This window comes from Anarhichas minor, unplaced genomic scaffold (assembly GCF_050575085.1).
Source record: "Anarhichas minor isolate MPS153535 unplaced genomic scaffold, ASM5057508v1 ptg000058l, whole genome shotgun sequence".
Lineage (NCBI taxonomy): Eukaryota > Metazoa > Chordata > Actinopteri > Perciformes > Anarhichadidae > Anarhichas > Anarhichas minor.
Window position 1 is genome coordinate 2,997,178 of NW_027466504.1, and position 18,500 is coordinate 3,015,677.

Genomic DNA, 18,500 nt, shown 5'->3' on the forward strand with positions numbered 1-18,500 from the left:
AACGGAGCACCAGTGGCCTAATGGATAAGACACTGGCCTTCTAAGCCAGGGATTGTGGGTTCAAGTCCCATCTGGGGTGATTTAAAGCAGAGTGGCGCAGCAGAAGTGTGCTGGGCCCGTAACCCAGAGGTCGATGGATAGAAACCATCCTCTGCTAACTGTGTTTTAACGTCTCTTCCACTGCATTCAAACTGACAAAGTCTTCGATTAAAGCAACAACTCTTGTCACTCTGAAGACATTAAAGAAGTGATCAACCTAAAGGTAATGCTGTGAAATCAACGATAGGTTCAAGACCCATCTTGTTTGACAAAAAGAGATTGGCACAGCTGAAGAGGGCAAATATAACATTGTTGCTACCATATCTTCAATGCTTTGCTTTGACGTGTTTGCTCAATGCTGTTTATTGCCCTCTGTGGATTGTCTTTGTTGTCTTGCCTTGAAAGCCTGGCATCGTGGGTTCGAGTCCCACATTGGCTGAAGGACAGCAGAGTTGAGCAGCGGAAGCGTGCTGGGCCCATAACCCAGAGGTCGATGGATGGAAACCATCCTCTGCTACCTGTGTTTTAACATCTCTTCCACTGCATTCAAACTGACAAAGTCTTCGATTAAAGCAACAACTCTTGTCACTCTGAAGAGATTAAAGAAGTGATCAACCTAAAGGTAATGCTGTGAAATCAACGATAGGTTCAAGACCCATCTTGTTTGATAAAAGGAGATTGGCACAGCTGAAGAGGGCAAATATAACATTGTTGCTACCATATCTTCAATGCTTTGCTTTGACGTGTTTGCTCAATGCTGTTTATTGCCCTCTGTGGATTGTCTTTGTTGTCTTGCCTTGAAAGCCAGGCATCGTGGGTTCGAGTCCCACATTGGCTGACGGACAGCTGAGTGGCGCAGCGGAAGCGTGCTGGGCCCATAACCCAGAGGTCGATGGATGGAAACCATCCTCTGCTAACTGTGTTTTAACATCTCTTACACTGCATTCAAACTGACAAAGTCTTGTATTAAACCAACAACTGCTCGCTTGACAAAAGTTTCAACAAATCATTCATTTTATGTCAGCCTACACTGCAGATGTTGGGAACAACAGTCAGTGCTGCATACAAATACTTCTGAGCTCCATAACATTGTTTTTGCTTTGCTTCGCGACGACAACTTCTGAGCACTTTAGCATTGTGCGATACATCAATGCATTTGCTTGTGAGCACAAGAGCATAGTTTTTGCTTTGCGACATCAATGTATTGTTTTCATGTTACCCATACTCTCAGTGCATACAAAGACTTCTGAGTCCGTTATGTGGTGATGAAAAGCAGAGTAGCAGAGCGGAATATCATTCATTGTATGTCAATCCACATGTTGGGAACAACAGTCCGTGATGCAAACAGGGACTCTCTGACTCCACAAACGGAGCACCAGTGGCCTAATGGATAAGACACTGGCCTTCTAAGCCAGGGATTGTGGGTTCAAGTCCCATCTGGGGTGATTTAAAGCAGAGTGGCGCAGCAGAAGTGTGCTGGGCCCGTAACCCAGAGGTCGATGGATAGAAACCATCCTCTGCTAACTGTGTTTTAACGTCTCTTCCACTGCATTCAAACTGACAAAGTCTTCGATTAAAGCAACAACTCTTGTCACTCTGAAGAGATTAAAGAAGTGATCAACCTAAAGGTAATGCTGTGAAATCAACGATAGGTTCAAGACCCATCTTGTTTGACAAAAAGAGATTGGCACAGCTGAAGCGTGATGGGCAAATATAACATTGTTGCTACCATATCTTCAATGCTTTGCTTTGACGTGTTTGCTCAATGCTGTTTATTGCCCTCTGTGGATTGTCTTTGTTGTCTTGCCTTGAAAGCCAGGCATCGTGGGTTCGAGTCCCACATTGGCTGACGGACAGCTGAGTGGCGCAGTGGAAGCGTGATGGGCCCATAACCCAGAGGTCGATGGATCGAAACCATCCTCTGCTAACTGTGTTTTAACATCTCTTACACTGCATTCAAACTGACAAAGTCTTGTATTAAACCAACAACTGCTCGCTTGACAATAGTTTCAACAAATCATTCATTTTATGTCAGCCTACACTGCAGATGTCGGGAACAACAGTCAGTGCTGCATACAAATACTTCTGAGCTCCATAACATTGTTTTTGCTTTGCTTTGCGACGACAACTTCTGAGCACTTTAGCATTGTGCGATACATCAATGCATTTGCTTGTGAGCACTAGAGCATAGTTTTTGCTTTGCGACATCAATGTATTGTTTTCATGTTACCCATACTCTCAGTGCATACAAAGACTTCTGAGTCCGTTATGTGTTGATGAAAAGCAGAGTAGCAGAGCGGAATATCATTCATTGTATGTCAATCCACATGTTGGGATCAACAGTCCGTGATGCAAACAGGGACTCTCTGACTCCACAAACGGAGCCCCAGTGGCCTAATGGATAAGGCACTGGCCTCCTAAGCCAGGGATTGTGGGTTCAAGTCCCATCTGGGGTGATTTAAAGCAGAGTGGCGCAGCAGAAGTGTGCTAGGCCCATAACCCAGAGGTCGATGGATGGAAACCATCCTCTGCTAACTGTGTTTTAACATCTCTTACACTGCATTCAAACTGACAAAGTCTTCGATTAAAGCAACAACTCTTGTCACTCTGAAGAGATTAAAGAAGTGATCAACCTAAAGGTAATGCTGTGAAATCAACGATAGGTTCAAGACCCATCTTGTTTGACAAAAAGAGATTGGCACAGCTGAAGCGTGATGGGCAAATATAACATTGTTGCTACCATATCTTCAATGCTTTGCTTTGACGTGTTTGCTCAATGCTGTTTATTGCCCTCTGTGGATTGTCTTTGTTGTCTTGCCTTGAAAGCCAGGCATCGTGGGTTCGAGTCCCACATTGGCTGACGGACAGCTGAATGGCGCAGTGGAAGCGTGCTGGGCCCATAACCCAGAGGTCGATGGATGGAAACCATCCTCTGCTAACTGTGTTTTAACATCTCTTACACTGCATTCAAACTGACAAAGTCTTCGATTAAAGCAACAACTCTCGTCACTCTGAAGAGATTAAAGAAGTGATCAACCTAAAGGTAATGCTGTGAAATCAACGATAGGTTCAAGACCCATCTTGTTTGATAAAATGAGATTGGCACAGCTGAAGAGGGCAAATATAACATTGTTGCTACCATATCTTCAATGCTTTGCTTTGACGTGTTTGCTCAATGCTGTTTAATGCCCTCTGTGGATTGTCTTTGTTGTCTTGCCTTGAAAGCCAGGCATCGTGGGTTCGAGTCCCACATTGGCCGACGGATAGCAGATTGGCGCAGCGGAAGCGTGTTGGGCCCATAACCCAGAGGTCGATGGATGGAAACCATCCTCTGCTAACTGTGTTTTAACATCTCTTACACTGCATTCAAACTGACAAAGTCTTCGATTAAAGCAACAACTCTGAAGAGATTAAAGAAGTGATCAACCTAAAGGTAATGCTGTGAAATCAACGATAGGTTCAAGACCCATCTTGTTTGACAAAAAGAGATTGGCACAGCTGAAGCGTGATGGGCAAATATAACATTGTTGCTACCATATCTTCAATGCTTTGCTTTGACGTGTTTGCTCAATGCTGTTTATTGCCCTCTGTGGATTGTCTTTGTTGTCTTGCCTTGAAAGCCAGGCATCGTGGGTTCGAGTCCCACATTGGCTGACGGACAGCAGAGTGGCGCAGCGGAAGCGTGCTGGGCCCATAACCCAGAGGTCGATGGATGGAAACCATCCTCTGCTAACTGTGTTTTAACGTCTCTTCCACTGCATTCAAACTGACAAAGTCTTCGATTAAAGCAACAACTCTTGTCACTCTGAAGAGATTAAAGAAGTGATCAACCTAAAGGTAATGCTGTGAAATCAACGATAGGTTCAAGACCCATCTTGTTTGATAAAATGAGATTGGCACAGCTGAAGAGGGCAAATATAACATTGTTGCTACCATATCTTCAATGCTTTGCTTTGACGTGTTTGCTCAATGCTGTTTATTGCCCTCTGTGGATTGTCTTTGTTGTCTTGCCTTGAAAGCCAGGCATCGTGGGTTCGAGTCCCACATTGGCCGACGGACAGCAGAGTGGCGCAGCGGAAGCGTGCTGGGCCCATAACCCAGAGGTCGATGGATGGAAACCATCCTCTGCTAACTGTGTTTTAACATCTCTTACACTGCATTCAAACTGACAAAGTCTTGTATTAAACCAACAACTGCTCGCTTGACAATAGTTTCAACAAATCATTCATTTTATGTCAGCCTACACTGCAGATGTCGGGAACAACAGTCAGTGCTGCATACAAATACTTCTGAGCTCCATAACATTGTTTTTGCTTTGCTTCGCGACGACAACTTCTGAGCACTTTAGCATTGTGCGATACATCAATGCATTTGTTTGTGAGCACTAGAGCATAGTTTTTGCTTTGCGACATCAATGTATTGTTTTCATGTTACCCATACTCTCAGTGCATACAAAGACTTCTGAGTCCGTTATGTGTTGATGAAAAGCAGAGTAGCAGAGCGGAATATCATTCATTGTATGTCAATCCACATGTTGGGAACAACAGTCCGTGATGCAAACAGGGACTCTCTGACTCCACAAACGGAGCCCCAGTGGCCTAATGGATAAGGCACTGGCCTCCTAAGCCAGGGATTGTGGGTTGAAGTCCCATCTGGGGTGATTTAAAGCAGAGTGGGGCAGCAGAAGTGTGCTGAGCCCGTAACCCAGAAGTCAATGGATGGAAACCATCCTCTGCTAGCTGTGTTTTAACGTCTCTTCCACTGCATTCAAACTGACAAAGTCTTCGATTAAAGCAACAACTCTGAAGAGATTAAAGAAGTGATCAACCTAAAGGTAATGCTGTGAAATCAACGATAGGTTCAAGACCCATCTTGTTTGATAAAAGGAGATTGGCACAGCTGAAGAGGGCAAATATAACATTGTTGCTACCATATCTTCAAGGCTTTGCTTTGACGTGTTTGCTCAATGCTGTTTATTGCCCTCTGTGGATTGTCTTTGTTGTCTTGCCTTGAAAGCCAGGCATCGTGGGTTCGAGTCCCACATTGGCTGACGGACAGCTGAGTGGCGCAGTGGAAGCGTGATGGGCCCATAACCCAGAGGTCGATGGATCGAAACCATCCTCTGCTAACTGTGTTTTAACGTCTCTTCCACTGCATTCAAACTGACAAAGTCTTGTATTAAACCAACAACTGCTCGCTTGACAATAGTTTCAACAAATCATTCATTTTATGTCAGCCTACACTGCAGATGTCGGGAACAACAGTCAGTGCTGCATACAAATACTTCTGAGCTCCATAACATTGTTTTTGCTTTGCTTCGCGACGACAACTTCTGAGCACTTTAGCATTGTGCGATACATCAATGCATTTGCTTGTGAGCACTAGAGCATAGTTTTTGCTTTGCGACATCAATGTATTGTTTTCATGTTACCCATACTCTCAGTGAATACAAAGACTTCTGAGTCCGTTATGTGTTGATGAAAAGCAGAGTAGCAGAGCGGAATATCATTCATTGTATGTCAATCCACATGTTGGGAACAACAGTCCGTGATGCAAACAGGGACTCTCTGACTCCACAAACGGAGCCCCAGTGGCCTAATGGATAAGGCACTGGCCTCCTAAGCCAGGGATCGTGGGTTCACGTCCCATCTGGGGTGATTTAAAGCAGAGTGGCGCAGCAGAAGTGTGCTGAGCCCGTAACCCAGAGGTCGATGGATGGAAACCATCCTCTGCTAGCTGTGTTTTAACGTCTCTTCCACTGCATTCAAACTGACAAAGTCTTCGATTAAAGCAACAACTCTGAAGAGATTAAAGAAGTGATCAACCTAAAGTAATGCTGTGAAATCAACGATAGGTTCAAGACCCATCTTGTTTGATAAAAGGAGATTGGCACAGCTGAAGAGGGCAAATATAACATTGTTGCTACCATATCTTCAATGCTTTGCTTTGACGTGTTTGCTCAATGCTGTTTATTGCCCTCTGTGGATTGTGTTTGTTGTCTTGCCATGAAAGCCAGGCATCGTGGGTTCGAGTCCCACATTGGCTGAAGGACAGCAGAGTGGCGCAGCGAAAGCGTGCTGGGCCCATAACCCAGAGGTCGATGGATGGAAACCATCCTCTGCTAACTGTGTTTTAACATCTCTTACACTGCATTCAAACTGACAAAGTCTTCGATTAAAGCAACAACTCTTGTCACTCTGAAGAGATTAAAGAAGTGATCAACCTAAAGGTAATGCTGTGAAATCAACGATAGGTTCAAGACCCATCTTGTTTGACAAAAAGAGATTGGCACAGCTGAAGCGTGATGGGCAAATATAACATTGTTGCTACCATATCTTCAATGCTTTGCTTTGACGTGTTTGCTCAATGCTGTTTATTGCCCTCTGTGGATTGTCTTTGTTGTCTTGCCTTGAAAGCCAGGCATCGTGGGTTCGAGTCCCACATTGGCTGACGGACAGCTGAGTGGCGCAGTGGAAGCGTGATGGGCCCATAACCCAGAGGTCGATGGATCGAAACCATCCTCTGCTAACTGTGTTTTAACATCTCTTACACTGCATTCAAACTGACAAAGTCTTGTATTAAACCAACAACTGCTCGCTTGACAATAGTTTCAACAAATCATTCATTTTATGTCAGCCTACACTGCAGATGTCGGGAACAACAGTCAGTGCTGCATACAAATACTGCTGAGCTCCATAACATTGTTTTTGCTTTGCTTCTCGACGACAACTTCTGAGCACTTTAGCATTGTGCGATACATCAATGCATTTGCTTGTGAGCACTAGAGCATAGTTTTTGCTTTGCGACATCAATGTATTGTTTTCATGTTCCCCATACTCTCAGTGCATACAAAGACTTCTGAGTCCGTTATGTGTTGATGAAAAGCAGAGTAGCAGAGCGGAATATCATTCATTGTATGTCAATCCACATGTTGGGAACAACAGTCCGTGATGGAAACAGGGACTCTCTGACTCCACAAACGGAGCCCCAGTGGCCTAATGGATAAGGCACTGGCCTCCTAATTGTGGGTTCAAGTCCCATCTGGGGTGATTTAAATCAGAGTGGCGCAGCAGAAGTGTGCTGAGCCCGTAACCCAGAGGTCGATGGATGGAAACCATCCTCTGCTAACTGTGTTTTAACATCTCTTCCACTGCATTCAAACTGACAAAGTCTTCGATTAAAGCAACAACTCTTGTCACTCTGAAGAGATTAAAGAAGTAATCAACCTAAAAGTAATGCTGTGAAATCAACTATAGGTTCAAGACCCATCTTGTTTGATAAAAAGAGATTGGCACAGCTGAAGCGTTTTGGGCAAATATAACATTGTTGCTACCATGTCTTCAATGCTTTGCTTTGACGTGTTTGCTCAATGCTGTTTATTGCCCTCTGTGGATTGTCTTTGTTGTCTTGCCTTGAAAGCCAGGCATCGTGGGTTCGAATCCCACACTGGCTGACGGACAGCAGAGTGGCGCAGCGGAAGCGTGCTGGGCCCATAACCCAGAGGTCGATGGATCGAAACCATCCTCTGCTAACTGTGTTTTAACGTCTCTTCCACTGCATTCAAACTGACAAAGTCTTCGATTAAAGCAACAACTCTTGTCACTCTGAAGAGATTAAAGAAGTGATCAACCTAAAGGTAATGCTGTGAAATCAACTATAGGTTCAAGACCCATCTTGTTTGATAAAAAGAGATTGGCACAGCTGAAGCGTTTTGGGCAAATATAACATTGTTGCTACCATGTCTTCAATGCTTTGCTTTGACGTGTTTGCTCAATGCTGTTTATTGCCCTCTGTGGATTGTGTTTGTTGTCTTGCCTTGAAAGCCAGGCATCGTGGGTTCGAGTCCCACATTGGCTGAAGGACAGCAGAGTGGCGCAGTGGAAGCGTGCTGGGCCCATAACCCAGAGGTCGATGGATGGAAACCATCCTCTGCTAACTGTGTTTTAACATCTCTTCCACTGCATTCAAACTGACAAAATCTTCGATTAAAGCAACAACTCTTGTCACTCTGAAGAGATTAAAGAAGTGATCAACCTAAAGGTAATGCTGTGAAATCAACGATAGGTTCAAGACCCATCTTGTTTGACAAAAAGAGATTGGCACAGCTGAAGCGTGATGGGCAAATATAACATTGTTGCTACCATGTCTTCAATGCTTTGCTTTGACGTGTTTGCTCAATGCTGTTTATTGCCCTCTGTGGATAGTATTTGTTGTCTTGCCTTGAAAGCCAGGCATCGTGGGTTCGAGTCCCACATTGGCTGACGGACAGCAGAGTGGCGCAGCGGAAGCGTGCTGGGCCCATAACCCAGAGGTCGATGGATGGAAACCATCCTCTGCTAACTGTGTTTTAACATCTCTTCCACTGCATTCAAACTGACAAAATCTTCGATTAAAGCAACAACTCTTGTCACTCTGAAGAGATTAAAGAAGTGATCAACCTAAAGGTAATGCTGTGAAATCAACTATAGGTTCAAGACCCATCTTGTTTGATAAAAAGAGATTGGCACAGCTGAAGCGTTTTGGGCAAATATAACATTGTTGCTACCATGTCTTCAATGCTTTGCTTTGACGTGTTTGCTCAATGCTGTTTATTGCCCTCTGTGGATTGTGTTTGTTGTCTTGCCTTGAAAGCCAGGCATCGTGGGTTCGAGTCCCACATTGGCTGAAGGACAGCAGAGTGGCGCAGTGGAAGCGTGCTGGGCCCATAACCCAGAGGTCGATGGATGGAAACCATCCTCTGCTAACTGTGTTTTAACATCTCTTCCACTGCATTCAAACTGACAAAATCTTCGATTAAAGCAACAACTCTTGTCACTCTGAAGAGATTAAAGAAGTGATCAACCTAAAGGTAATGCTGTGAAATCAACGATAGGTTCAAGACCCATCTTGTTTGACAAAAAGAGATTGGCACAGCTGAAGCGTGATGGGCAAATATAACATTGTTGCTACCATGTCTTCAATGCTTTGCTTTGACGTGTTTGCTCAATGCTGTTTATTGCCCTCTGTGGATAGTATTTGTTGTCTTGCCTTGAAAGCCAGGCATCGTGGGTTCGAGTCCCACATTGGCTGACGGACAGCAGAGTGGCGCAGCGGAAGCGTGCTGGGCCCATAACCCAGAGGTCGATGGATGGAAACCATCCTCTGCTAACTGTGTTTTAACATCTCTTCCACTGCATTCAAACTGACAAAGTCTTCGATTAAAGCAACAACTCTTGTCACTCTGAAGAGATTAAAGAAGTGATCAACCTAAAGGTAATGCTGTGAAATCAACGATAGGTTCAAGACCCATCTTGTTTGACAAAAAGAGATTGGCACAGCTGAAGCGTGATGGGCAAATATAACATTGTTGCTACCATGTCTTCAATGCTTTGCTTTGACGTGTTTGCTCAATGCTGTTTATTGCCCTCTGTGGATAGTATTTGTTGTCTTGCCTTGAAAGCCAGGCATCGTGGGTTCGAGTCCCACATTGGCTGACGGACAGCAGAGTGGCGCAGCGGAAGCGTGCTGGGCCCATAACCCAGAGGTCGATGGATGGAAACCATCCTCTGCTAACTGTGTTTTAACATCTCTTCCACTGCATTCAAACTGACAAAATCTTCGATTAAAGCAACAACTCTTGTCACTCTGAAGAGATTAAAGAAGTGATCAACCTAAAGGTAATGCTGTGAAATCAACGATAGGTTCAAGACCCAACTTGTTTGACAAAAAGAGATTGGCACAGCTGAAGCGTGATGGGCAAATATAACATTGTTGCTACCATGTCTTCAATGCTTTGCTTTGACGTGTTTGCTCAATGCTGTTTATTGCCCTCTGTGGATAGTATTTGTTGTCTTGCCTTGAAAGCCAGGCATCGTGGGTTCGAGTCCCACATTGGCTGACGGACAGCAGAGTGGCGCAGCGGAAGCGTGCTGGGCCCATAACCCAGAGGTCGATGGATAGAAACCATCCTCTGCTAACTGTGTTTTAACGTCTCTTCCACTGCATTCAAACTGACAAAGTCTTCGATTAAAGCAACAACTCTTGTCACTCTGAAGAGATTAAAGAAGTAATCAACCTAAAAGTAATGCTGTGAAATCAACTATAGGTTCAAGACCCATCTTGTTTGATAAAAAGAGATTGGCACAGCTGAAGCGTGATGGGCAAATATAACATTGTTGCTACCATGTCTTCAATGCTTTGCTTTGACGTGTTTGCTCAATGCTGTTTATTGCCCTCTGTGGATAGTATTTGTTGTCTTGCCTTGAAAGCCAGGCATCGTGGGTTCGAGTCCCACATTGGCTGACGGACAGCAGAGTGGAGCAGCGGAAGCGTGCTGGGCCCATAACCCAGAGGTCGATGGATCGAAACCATCCTCTGCTAACTGTGTTTTAACGTCTCTTCCACTGCATTCAAACTGACAAAGTCTTCGATTAAAGCAACAACTCTTGTCACTCTGAAGAGATTAAAGAAGTGATCAACCTAAAGGTAATGCTGTGAAATCAACGATAGGTTCAAGACCCATCTTGTTTGACAAAAAGAGATTGGCACAGCTGAAGCGTGATGGGCAAATATAACATTGTTGCTACCATGTCTTCAATGCTTTGCTTTGACGTGTTTGCTCAATGCTGTTTATTGCCCTCTGTGGATAGTATTTGTTGTCTTGCCTTGAAAGCCAGGCATCGTGGGTTCGAGTCCCACATTGGCTGACGGACAGCAGAGTGGCGCAGCGGAAGCGTGCTGGGCCCATAACCCAGAGGTCGATGGATCGAAACCATCCTCTGCTAACTGTGTTTTAACGTCTCTTCCACTGCATTCAAACTGACAAAGTCTTGTATTAAACCAACAACTGCTCGCTTGACAATAGTTTCAACAAATCATTCATTTTATGTCAGCCTACACTGCAGATGTCGGGAACAACAGTCAGTGCTGCATACAAATACTTCTGAGCTCCATAACATTGTTTTTGCTTTGCTTCGCGACGACAACTTCTGAGCACTTTAGCATTGTGCGATACATCAATGCATTTGCTTGTGAGCACTAGAGCATAGTTTTTGCTTTGCGACATCAATGTATTGTTTTCATGTTACCCATACTCTCAGTGCATACAAAGACTTCTGAGTCCGTTATGTGTTGATGAAAAGCAGAGTAGCAGAGCGGAATATCATTCATTGTATGTCAATCCACATGTTGGGAACAACAGTCCGTGATGCAAACAGGGACTCTCTGACTCCACAAACGGAGCCCCAGTGGCCTAATGGATAAGGCACTGGCCTCCTAAGCCAGGGATTGTGGGTTCAAGTCCCATCTGGGGTGATTTAAAGCAGAGTGGGGCAGCAGAAGTGTGCTGAGCCTGTAACCCAGAGGTCGATGGATGGATACCATCCTCTGCTAACTGTGTTTTAACGTCTCTTCCACTGCATTCAAACTGACAAAGTCTTCGATTAAAGCAACAACTCTTGTCACTCTGAAGAGATTAAAGAAGTGATCAACCTAAAGGTAATGCTGTGAAATCAACGATAGGTTCAAGACCCATCTTGTTTGACAAAAAGAGATTGGCACAGCTGAAGCGTGATGGGCAAATATAACATTGTTGCTACCATATCTTCAATGCTTTGCTTTGACTTGTTTGCTCAATGCTGTTTATTGCCCTCTGTGGATTGTCTTTGTTGTCTTGCCTTGAAAGCCAGGCATCGTGGGTTCGAGTCCCACATTGGCTGACGGACAGCTGAGTGGCGCAGTGGAAGCGTGATGGGCCCATAATCCAGAGGTCGATGGATCGAAACCATCCTCTGCTAACTGTGTTTTAACGTCTCTTCCACTGCATTCAAACTGACAAAGTCTTGTATTAAACCAACAACTGCTCGCTTGACAATAGTTTCAACAAATCATTCATTTTATGTCAGCCTATACTGCAGATGTCGGGAACAACAGTCAGTGCTGCATACAAATACTTCTGAGCTCCATAACATTGTTTTTGCTTTGCTTCGCGACGACAACTTCTGAGCACTTTAGCATTGTGCGATACATCAATGCATTTGCTTGTGAGCACTAGAGCATAGTTTTTGCTTTGCGACATCAATGTATTGTTTTCATGTTACCCATACTCTCAGTGCATACAAAGACTTCTGAGTCCGTTATGTGTTGATGAAAAGCAGAGTAGCAGAGCGGAATATCATTCATTGTATGTCAATCCACATGTTGGGAACAACAGTCCGTGATGCAAACAGGGACTCTCTGACTCCACAAACGGAGCCCCAGTGGCCTAATGGATAAGGCACTGGCCTCCTAAGCCAGGGATTGTGGGTTCAAGTCCCATCTGGGGTGATTTAAAGCAGAGTGGGGCAGCAGAAGTGTGCTGAGCCTGTAACCCAGAGGTCGATGGATGGATACCATCCTCTGCTAACTGTGTTTTAACGTCTCTTCCACTGCATTCAAACTGACAAAGTCTTCGATTAAAGCAACAACTCTTGTCACTCTGAAGAGATTAAAGAAGTGATCAACCTAAAGGTAATGCTGTGAAATCAACGATAGGTTCAAGACCCATCTTGTTTGACAAAAAGAGATTGGCACAGCTGAAGCGTGATGGGCAAATATAACATTGTTGCTACCATGTCTTCAATGCTTTGCTTTGACGTGTTTGCTCAATGCTGTTTATTGCCCTCTGTGGATAGTATTTGTTGTCTTGCCTTGAAAGCCAGGCATCGTGGGTTCGAGTCCCACATTGGCTGACGGACAGCAGAGTGGCGCAGCGGAAGCGTGCTGGGCCCATAACCCAGAGGTCGATGGATAGAAACCATCCTCTGCTAACTGTGTTTTAACGTCTCTTCCACTGCATTCAAACTGACAAAGTCTTCGATTAAAGCAACAACTCTTGTCACTCTGAAGAGATTAAAGAAGTAATCAACCTAAAAGTAATGCTGTGAAATCAACTATAGGTTCAAGACCCATCTTGTTTGATAAAAAGAGATTGGCACAGCTGAAGCGTGATGGGCAAATATAACATTGTTGCTACCATGTCTTCAATGCTTTGCTTTGACGTGTTTGCTCAATGCTGTTTATTGCCCTCTGTGGATAGTATTTGTTGTCTTGCCTTGAAAGCCAGGCATCGTGGGTTCGAGTCCCACATTGGCTGACGGACAGCAGAGTGGAGCAGCGGAAGCGTGCTGGGCCCATAACCCAGAGGTCGATGGATCGAAACCATCCTCTGCTAACTGTGTTTTAACGTCTCTTCCACTGCATTCAAACTGACAAAGTCTTCGATTAAAGCAACAACTCTTGTCACTCTGAAGAGATTAAAGAAGTGATCAACCTAAAGGTAATGCTGTGAAATCAACGATAGGTTCAAGACCCATCTTGTTTGACAAAAAGAGATTGGCACAGCTGAAGCGTGATGGGCAAATATAACATTGTTGCTACCATGTCTTCAATGCTTTGCTTTGACGTGTTTGCTCAATGCTGTTTATTGCCCTCTGTGGATAGTATTTGTTGTCTTGCCTTGAAAGCCAGGCATCGTGGGTTCGAGTCCCACATTGGCTGACGGACAGCAGAGTGGCGCAGCGGAAGCGTGCTGGGCCCATAACCCAGAGGTCGATGGATCGAAACCATCCTCTGCTAACTGTGTTTTAACGTCTCTTCCACTGCATTCAAACTGACAAAGCCTTCGATTAAAGCAACAACTCTTGTCACTCTGAAGAGATTAAAGAAGTGATCAACCTAAAGGTAATGCTGTGAAATCAACGATAGGTTCAAGACCCATCTTGTTTGACAAAAAGAGATTGGCACAGCTGAAGCGTGATGGGCAAATATAACATTGTTGCTACCATATCTTCAATGCTTTGCTTTGACGTGTTTGCTCAATGCTGTTTATTGCCCTCTGTGGATTGTCTTTGTTGTCTTGCCTTGAAAGCCAGGCATCGTGGGTTCGAGTCCCACATTGGCTGACGGACAGCAGAGTGGCGCAGCAGAAGCGTGCTGGGCCCATAACCCAGAGGTCGATGTATGGAAACCATCCTCTGCTAACTGTGTTTTAACATCTCTTACACTGCATTCAAACTGACAAAGTCTTGTATTAAACCAACAACTGCTCGCTTGACAATAGTTTCAACAAATCATTCATTTTATGTCAGCCTACACTGCAGATGTCGGGAACAACAGTCAGTGCTGCATACAAATACTTCTGAGCTCCATAACATTGTTTTTGCTTTGCTTCGCGACGACAACTTCTGAGCACTTTAGCATTGTGCGATACATCAATGCATTTGCTTGTGAGCACCAGAGCATAGTTTTTGCTTTGCGACATCAATGTATTGTTTTCATGTTACCCATACTCTCAGTGCATACAAAGACTTCTGAGTCCGTTATGTGTTGATGAAAAGCAGAGTAGCAGAGCGGAATATCATTCATTGTATGTCAATCCACATGTTGGGAACAACAGTCCGTGATGCAAACAGGGACTCTCTGACTCCACAAACGGAGCCCCAGTGGCCTAATGGATAAGGCACTGGCCTCCTAAGCCAGGGTTTGTGGGTTCACGTCCCATCTGGGGTGATTTAAAGCAGAGTGGCGCAGCAGAAGTGTGCTGAGCCCGTAACCCAGAGGTCGATGGATGGAAACCATCCTCTGCTAGCTGTGTTTTAACGTCTCTTCCACTGCATTCAAACTGACAAAGTCTTCGATTAAAGCAACAACTCTGAAGAGATTAAAGAAGTGATCAACCTAAAGGTAATGCTGTGAAATCAACGATAGGTTCAAGACCCATCTTGTTTGATAAAAGGAGATTGGCACAGCTGAAGAGGGCAAATATAACATTGTTGCTACCATATCTTCAATGCTTTGCTTTGACGTGTTTGCTCAATGCTGTTTATTGCCCTCTGTGGATTGTGTTTGTTGTCTTGCCATGAAAGCCAGGCATCGTGGGTTCGAGTCCCACATTGGCTGAAGGACAGCAGAGTGGCGCAGCGGAAGCGTGCTGGGCCCATAACCCAGAGGTCGATGGATGGAAACCATCCTCTGCTAACTGTGTTTTAACATCTCTTACATTGCATTCAAACTGACAAAGTCTTCGATTAAAGCAACAACTCTTGTCACTCTGAAGAGATTAAAGAAGTGATCAACCTAAAGGTAATGCTGTGAAATCAACGATAGGTTCAAGACCCATCTTGTTTGATAAAAGGAGATTGGCACAGCTGAAGAGGGCAAATATAACATTGTTGCTACCATATCTTCAATGCTTTGCTTTGACGTGTTTGCTCAATGCTGTTTATTGCCCTCTGTGGATTGTCTTTGTTGTCTTGCCTTGAAAACCAGGCATCGTGGGTTCGAGTCCCACATTGGCCGACGGACAGCAGAGTGGCGCAGCGGAAGCGTGCTGGGCCCATAACCCAGAGGTCGATGGATGGAAACCATCCTCTGCTAACTGTGTTTTAACATCTCTTCCACTGCATTCAAACTGACAAAGTCTTCGATTAAAGCAACAACTCTTGTCACTCTGAAGAGATTAAAGAAGTGATCAACCTAAAGGTAATGCTGTGAAATCAACGATAGGTTCAAGACCCATCTTGTTTGATAAAATGAGATTGGCACAGCTGAAGAGAGCAAATATAACATTGTTGCTACCATATCTTCAATGCTTTGCTTTGACGTGTTTGCTCAATGCTGTTTATTGCCCTCTGTGGATTGTCTTTGTTGTCTTGCCTTGAAAGCCAGGCATCGTGGGTTCGAGTCCCACATTGGCTGACGGACAGCTGAGTGGCGCAGCGGAAGCGTGCTGGGCCCATAACCCAGAGGTCGATGGATGGAAACCATCCTCTGCTAACTGTGTTTTAACATCTCTTACACTGCATTCAAACTGACAAAGTCTTGTATTAAACCAACAACTGCTCGCTTGACAAAAGTTTCAACAAATCATTCATTTTATGTCAGCCTACACTGCAGATGTCGGGAACAACAGTCAGTGCTGCATACAAATACTTCTGAGCTCCATAACATTGTTTTTGCTTTGCTTCGCGACGACAACTTCTGAGCAGTTTAGCATTGTGCGATACATCAATGCATTTGCTTGTGAGCACTAGAGCATAGTTTTTGCTTTGCGACATCAATGTATTGTATGTAGCGGAATATCATTCATTGTATGTCAATCCACATGTTGGGAACAACAGTCCGTGATGCAAACAGGGACTCTCTGACTCCACAAACGGAGCCCCAGTGGCCTAATGGATAAGGCACTGGCCTCCTAATTGTGGGTTCAAGTCCCATCTGGGGTGATTTAAATCAGAGTGGCGCAGCAGAAGTGTGCTGAGCCCGTAACCCAGAGGTCGATGGATGGAAACCATCCTCTGCTAACTGTGTTTTAACATCTCTTACACTGCATTCAAACTGACAAAAGGAGATTGGCACAGCTGAAGAGGGCAAATATAACATTGTTGCTACCATATCTTCAATGCTTTGCTTTGACGTGTTTGCTCAATGCTGTTTATTGCCCTCTGTGGATTGTCTTTGTTGTCTTGCCTTGAAAACCAGGCATCGTGGGTTCGAGTCCCACATTGGCCGACGGACAGCAGAGTGGCGCAGCGGAAGCGTGCTGGGCCCATAACCCAGAGGTCGATGGATGGAAACCATCCTCTGCTAACTGTGTTTTAACATCTCTTACACTGCATTCAAACTGACAAAGTCTTGTATTAAACCAACAACTGCTCGCTTGACAAAAGTTTCAACAAATCATTCATTTTATGTCAGCCTACACTGCAGATGTCGGGAACAACAGTCAGTGCTGCATACAAATACTTCTGAGCTCCATAACATTGTTTTTGCTTTGCTTCGCGACGACAACTTCTGAGCAGTTTAGCATTGTGCGATACATCAATGCATTTGCTTGTGAGCACTAGAGCATAGTTTTTGCTTTGCGACATCAATGTATTGTATGTAGCGGAATATCATTCATTGTATGTCAATCCACATGTTGGGAACAACAGTCCGTGATGCAAACAGGGACTCTCTGACTCCACAAACGGAGCCCCAGTGGCCTAATGGATAAGGCACTGGCCTCCTAATTGTGGGTTCAAGTCCCATCTGGGGTGATTTAAATCAGAGTGGCGCAGCAGAAGTGTGCTGAGCCCGTAACCCAGAGGTCGATGGATGGAAACCATCCTCTGCTAACTGTGTTTTAACATCTCTTACACTGCATTCAAACTGAGAAAAGGAGATTGGCACAGCTGAAGAGGGCAAATATAACATTGTTGCTACCATATCTTCAATGCTTTGCTTTGACGTGTTTGCTCAATGCTGTTTATTGCCCTCTGTGGATTGTCTTTGTTGTCTTGCCTTGAAAACCAGGCATCGTGGGTTCGAGTCCCACATTGGCCGACGGACAGCAGAGTGGCGCAGCGGAAGCGTGCTGGGCCCATAACCCAGAGGTCGATGGATGGAAACCATCCTCTGCCAACTGTGTTTTAACATCTCTTACACTGCATTCAAACTGACAAAGTCTTCGATTAAAGCAACAACTCTTGTCACTCTGAAGAGATTAAAGAAGTGATCAACCTAAAGGTAATGCTGTGAAATCAACGATAGGTTCAAGACCCATCTTGTTTGATAAAAGGAGATTGGCACAGCTGAAGAGGGCAAATATAACATTGTTGCTACCATATCTTCAATGCTTTGCTTTGACGTGTTTGCTCAATGCTGTTTATTGCCCTCTGTGGATTGTCTTTGTTGTCTTGCCTTGAAAACCAGGCATCGTGGGTTCGAGTCCCACATTGGCCGACGGACAGCAGAGTGGCGCAGCGGAAGCGTGCTGGGCCCATAACCCAGAGGTCGATGGATGGAAACCATCCTCTGCTAACTGTGTTTTAACATCTCTTCCACTGCATTCAAACTGACAAAGTCTTCGATTAAAGCAACAACTCTTGTCACTCTGAAGAGATTAAAGAAGTGATCAACCTAAAGGTAATGCTGTGAAATCAACGATAGGTTCAAGACCCATCTTGTTTGATAAAATGAGATTGGCACAGCTGAAGAGGGCAAATATAACATTGTTGCTACCATATCTTCAATGCTTTGCTTTGACGTGTTTGCTCAATGCTGTTTATTGCCCTCTGTGGATTGTCTTTGTTGTCTTGCCTTGAAAGCCAGGCATCGTGGGTTCGAGTCCCACATTGGCCGACGGACAGCAGAGTGGCGCAGCGGAAGCGTGCTGGGCCCATAACCCAGAGGTCGATGGATGGAAACCATCCTCTGCTAACTGTGTTTTAACATCTCTTACACTGCATTCAAACTGACAAAGTCTTGTATTAAACCAACAACTGCTCGCTTGACAAAAGTTTCAACAAATCATTCATTTTATGTCAGCCTACACTGCAGATGTCGGGAACAACAGTCAGTGCTGCATACAAATACTTCTGAGCTCCATAACATTGTTTTTGCTTTGCTTCGCGACGACAACTTCTGAGCAGTTTAGCATTGTGCGATACATCAATGCATTTGCT

General features: G+C 44.6%; 8 non-coding genes across 8 annotated transcripts; all 8 read left to right on the plus strand.

The window, feature by feature from the left end:
* The first annotated feature begins 2,422 nt into the window (after nucleotides 1-2,422).
* trnar-ccu (transfer RNA arginine (anticodon CCU)) lies at nucleotides 2,423-2,495 on the plus strand. The gene has a single exon. It is a non-coding gene; the product is annotated as a tRNA-Arg (tRNA).
* Nucleotides 2,496-4,626: 2,131 nt separating this feature from the next.
* trnar-ccu (transfer RNA arginine (anticodon CCU)) lies at nucleotides 4,627-4,699 on the plus strand. The gene has a single exon. It is a non-coding gene; the product is annotated as a tRNA-Arg (tRNA).
* A 924-nt stretch (nucleotides 4,700-5,623) lies between these two features.
* Nucleotides 5,624-5,696, plus strand: trnar-ccu (transfer RNA arginine (anticodon CCU)). The gene has a single exon. It is a non-coding gene; the product is annotated as a tRNA-Arg (tRNA).
* A 1,802-nt stretch (nucleotides 5,697-7,498) lies between these two features.
* Nucleotides 7,499-7,570, plus strand: trnam-cau (transfer RNA methionine (anticodon CAU)). Its single transcript has one exon. It is a non-coding gene; the product is annotated as a tRNA-Met (tRNA).
* Nucleotides 7,571-10,730: 3,160 nt separating this feature from the next.
* Nucleotides 10,731-10,802, plus strand: trnam-cau (transfer RNA methionine (anticodon CAU)). Its single transcript has one exon. It is a non-coding gene; the product is annotated as a tRNA-Met (tRNA).
* Nucleotides 10,803-11,258: 456 nt separating this feature from the next.
* trnar-ccu (transfer RNA arginine (anticodon CCU)) lies at nucleotides 11,259-11,331 on the plus strand. Its single transcript has one exon. It is a non-coding gene; the product is annotated as a tRNA-Arg (tRNA).
* A 938-nt stretch (nucleotides 11,332-12,269) lies between these two features.
* trnar-ccu (transfer RNA arginine (anticodon CCU)) lies at nucleotides 12,270-12,342 on the plus strand. The gene has a single exon. It is a non-coding gene; the product is annotated as a tRNA-Arg (tRNA).
* A 1,218-nt stretch (nucleotides 12,343-13,560) lies between these two features.
* On the plus strand, nucleotides 13,561-13,632 carry trnam-cau (transfer RNA methionine (anticodon CAU)). The gene has a single exon. It is a non-coding gene; the product is annotated as a tRNA-Met (tRNA).
* Nucleotides 13,633-18,500: the final 4,868 nt, after the last annotated feature.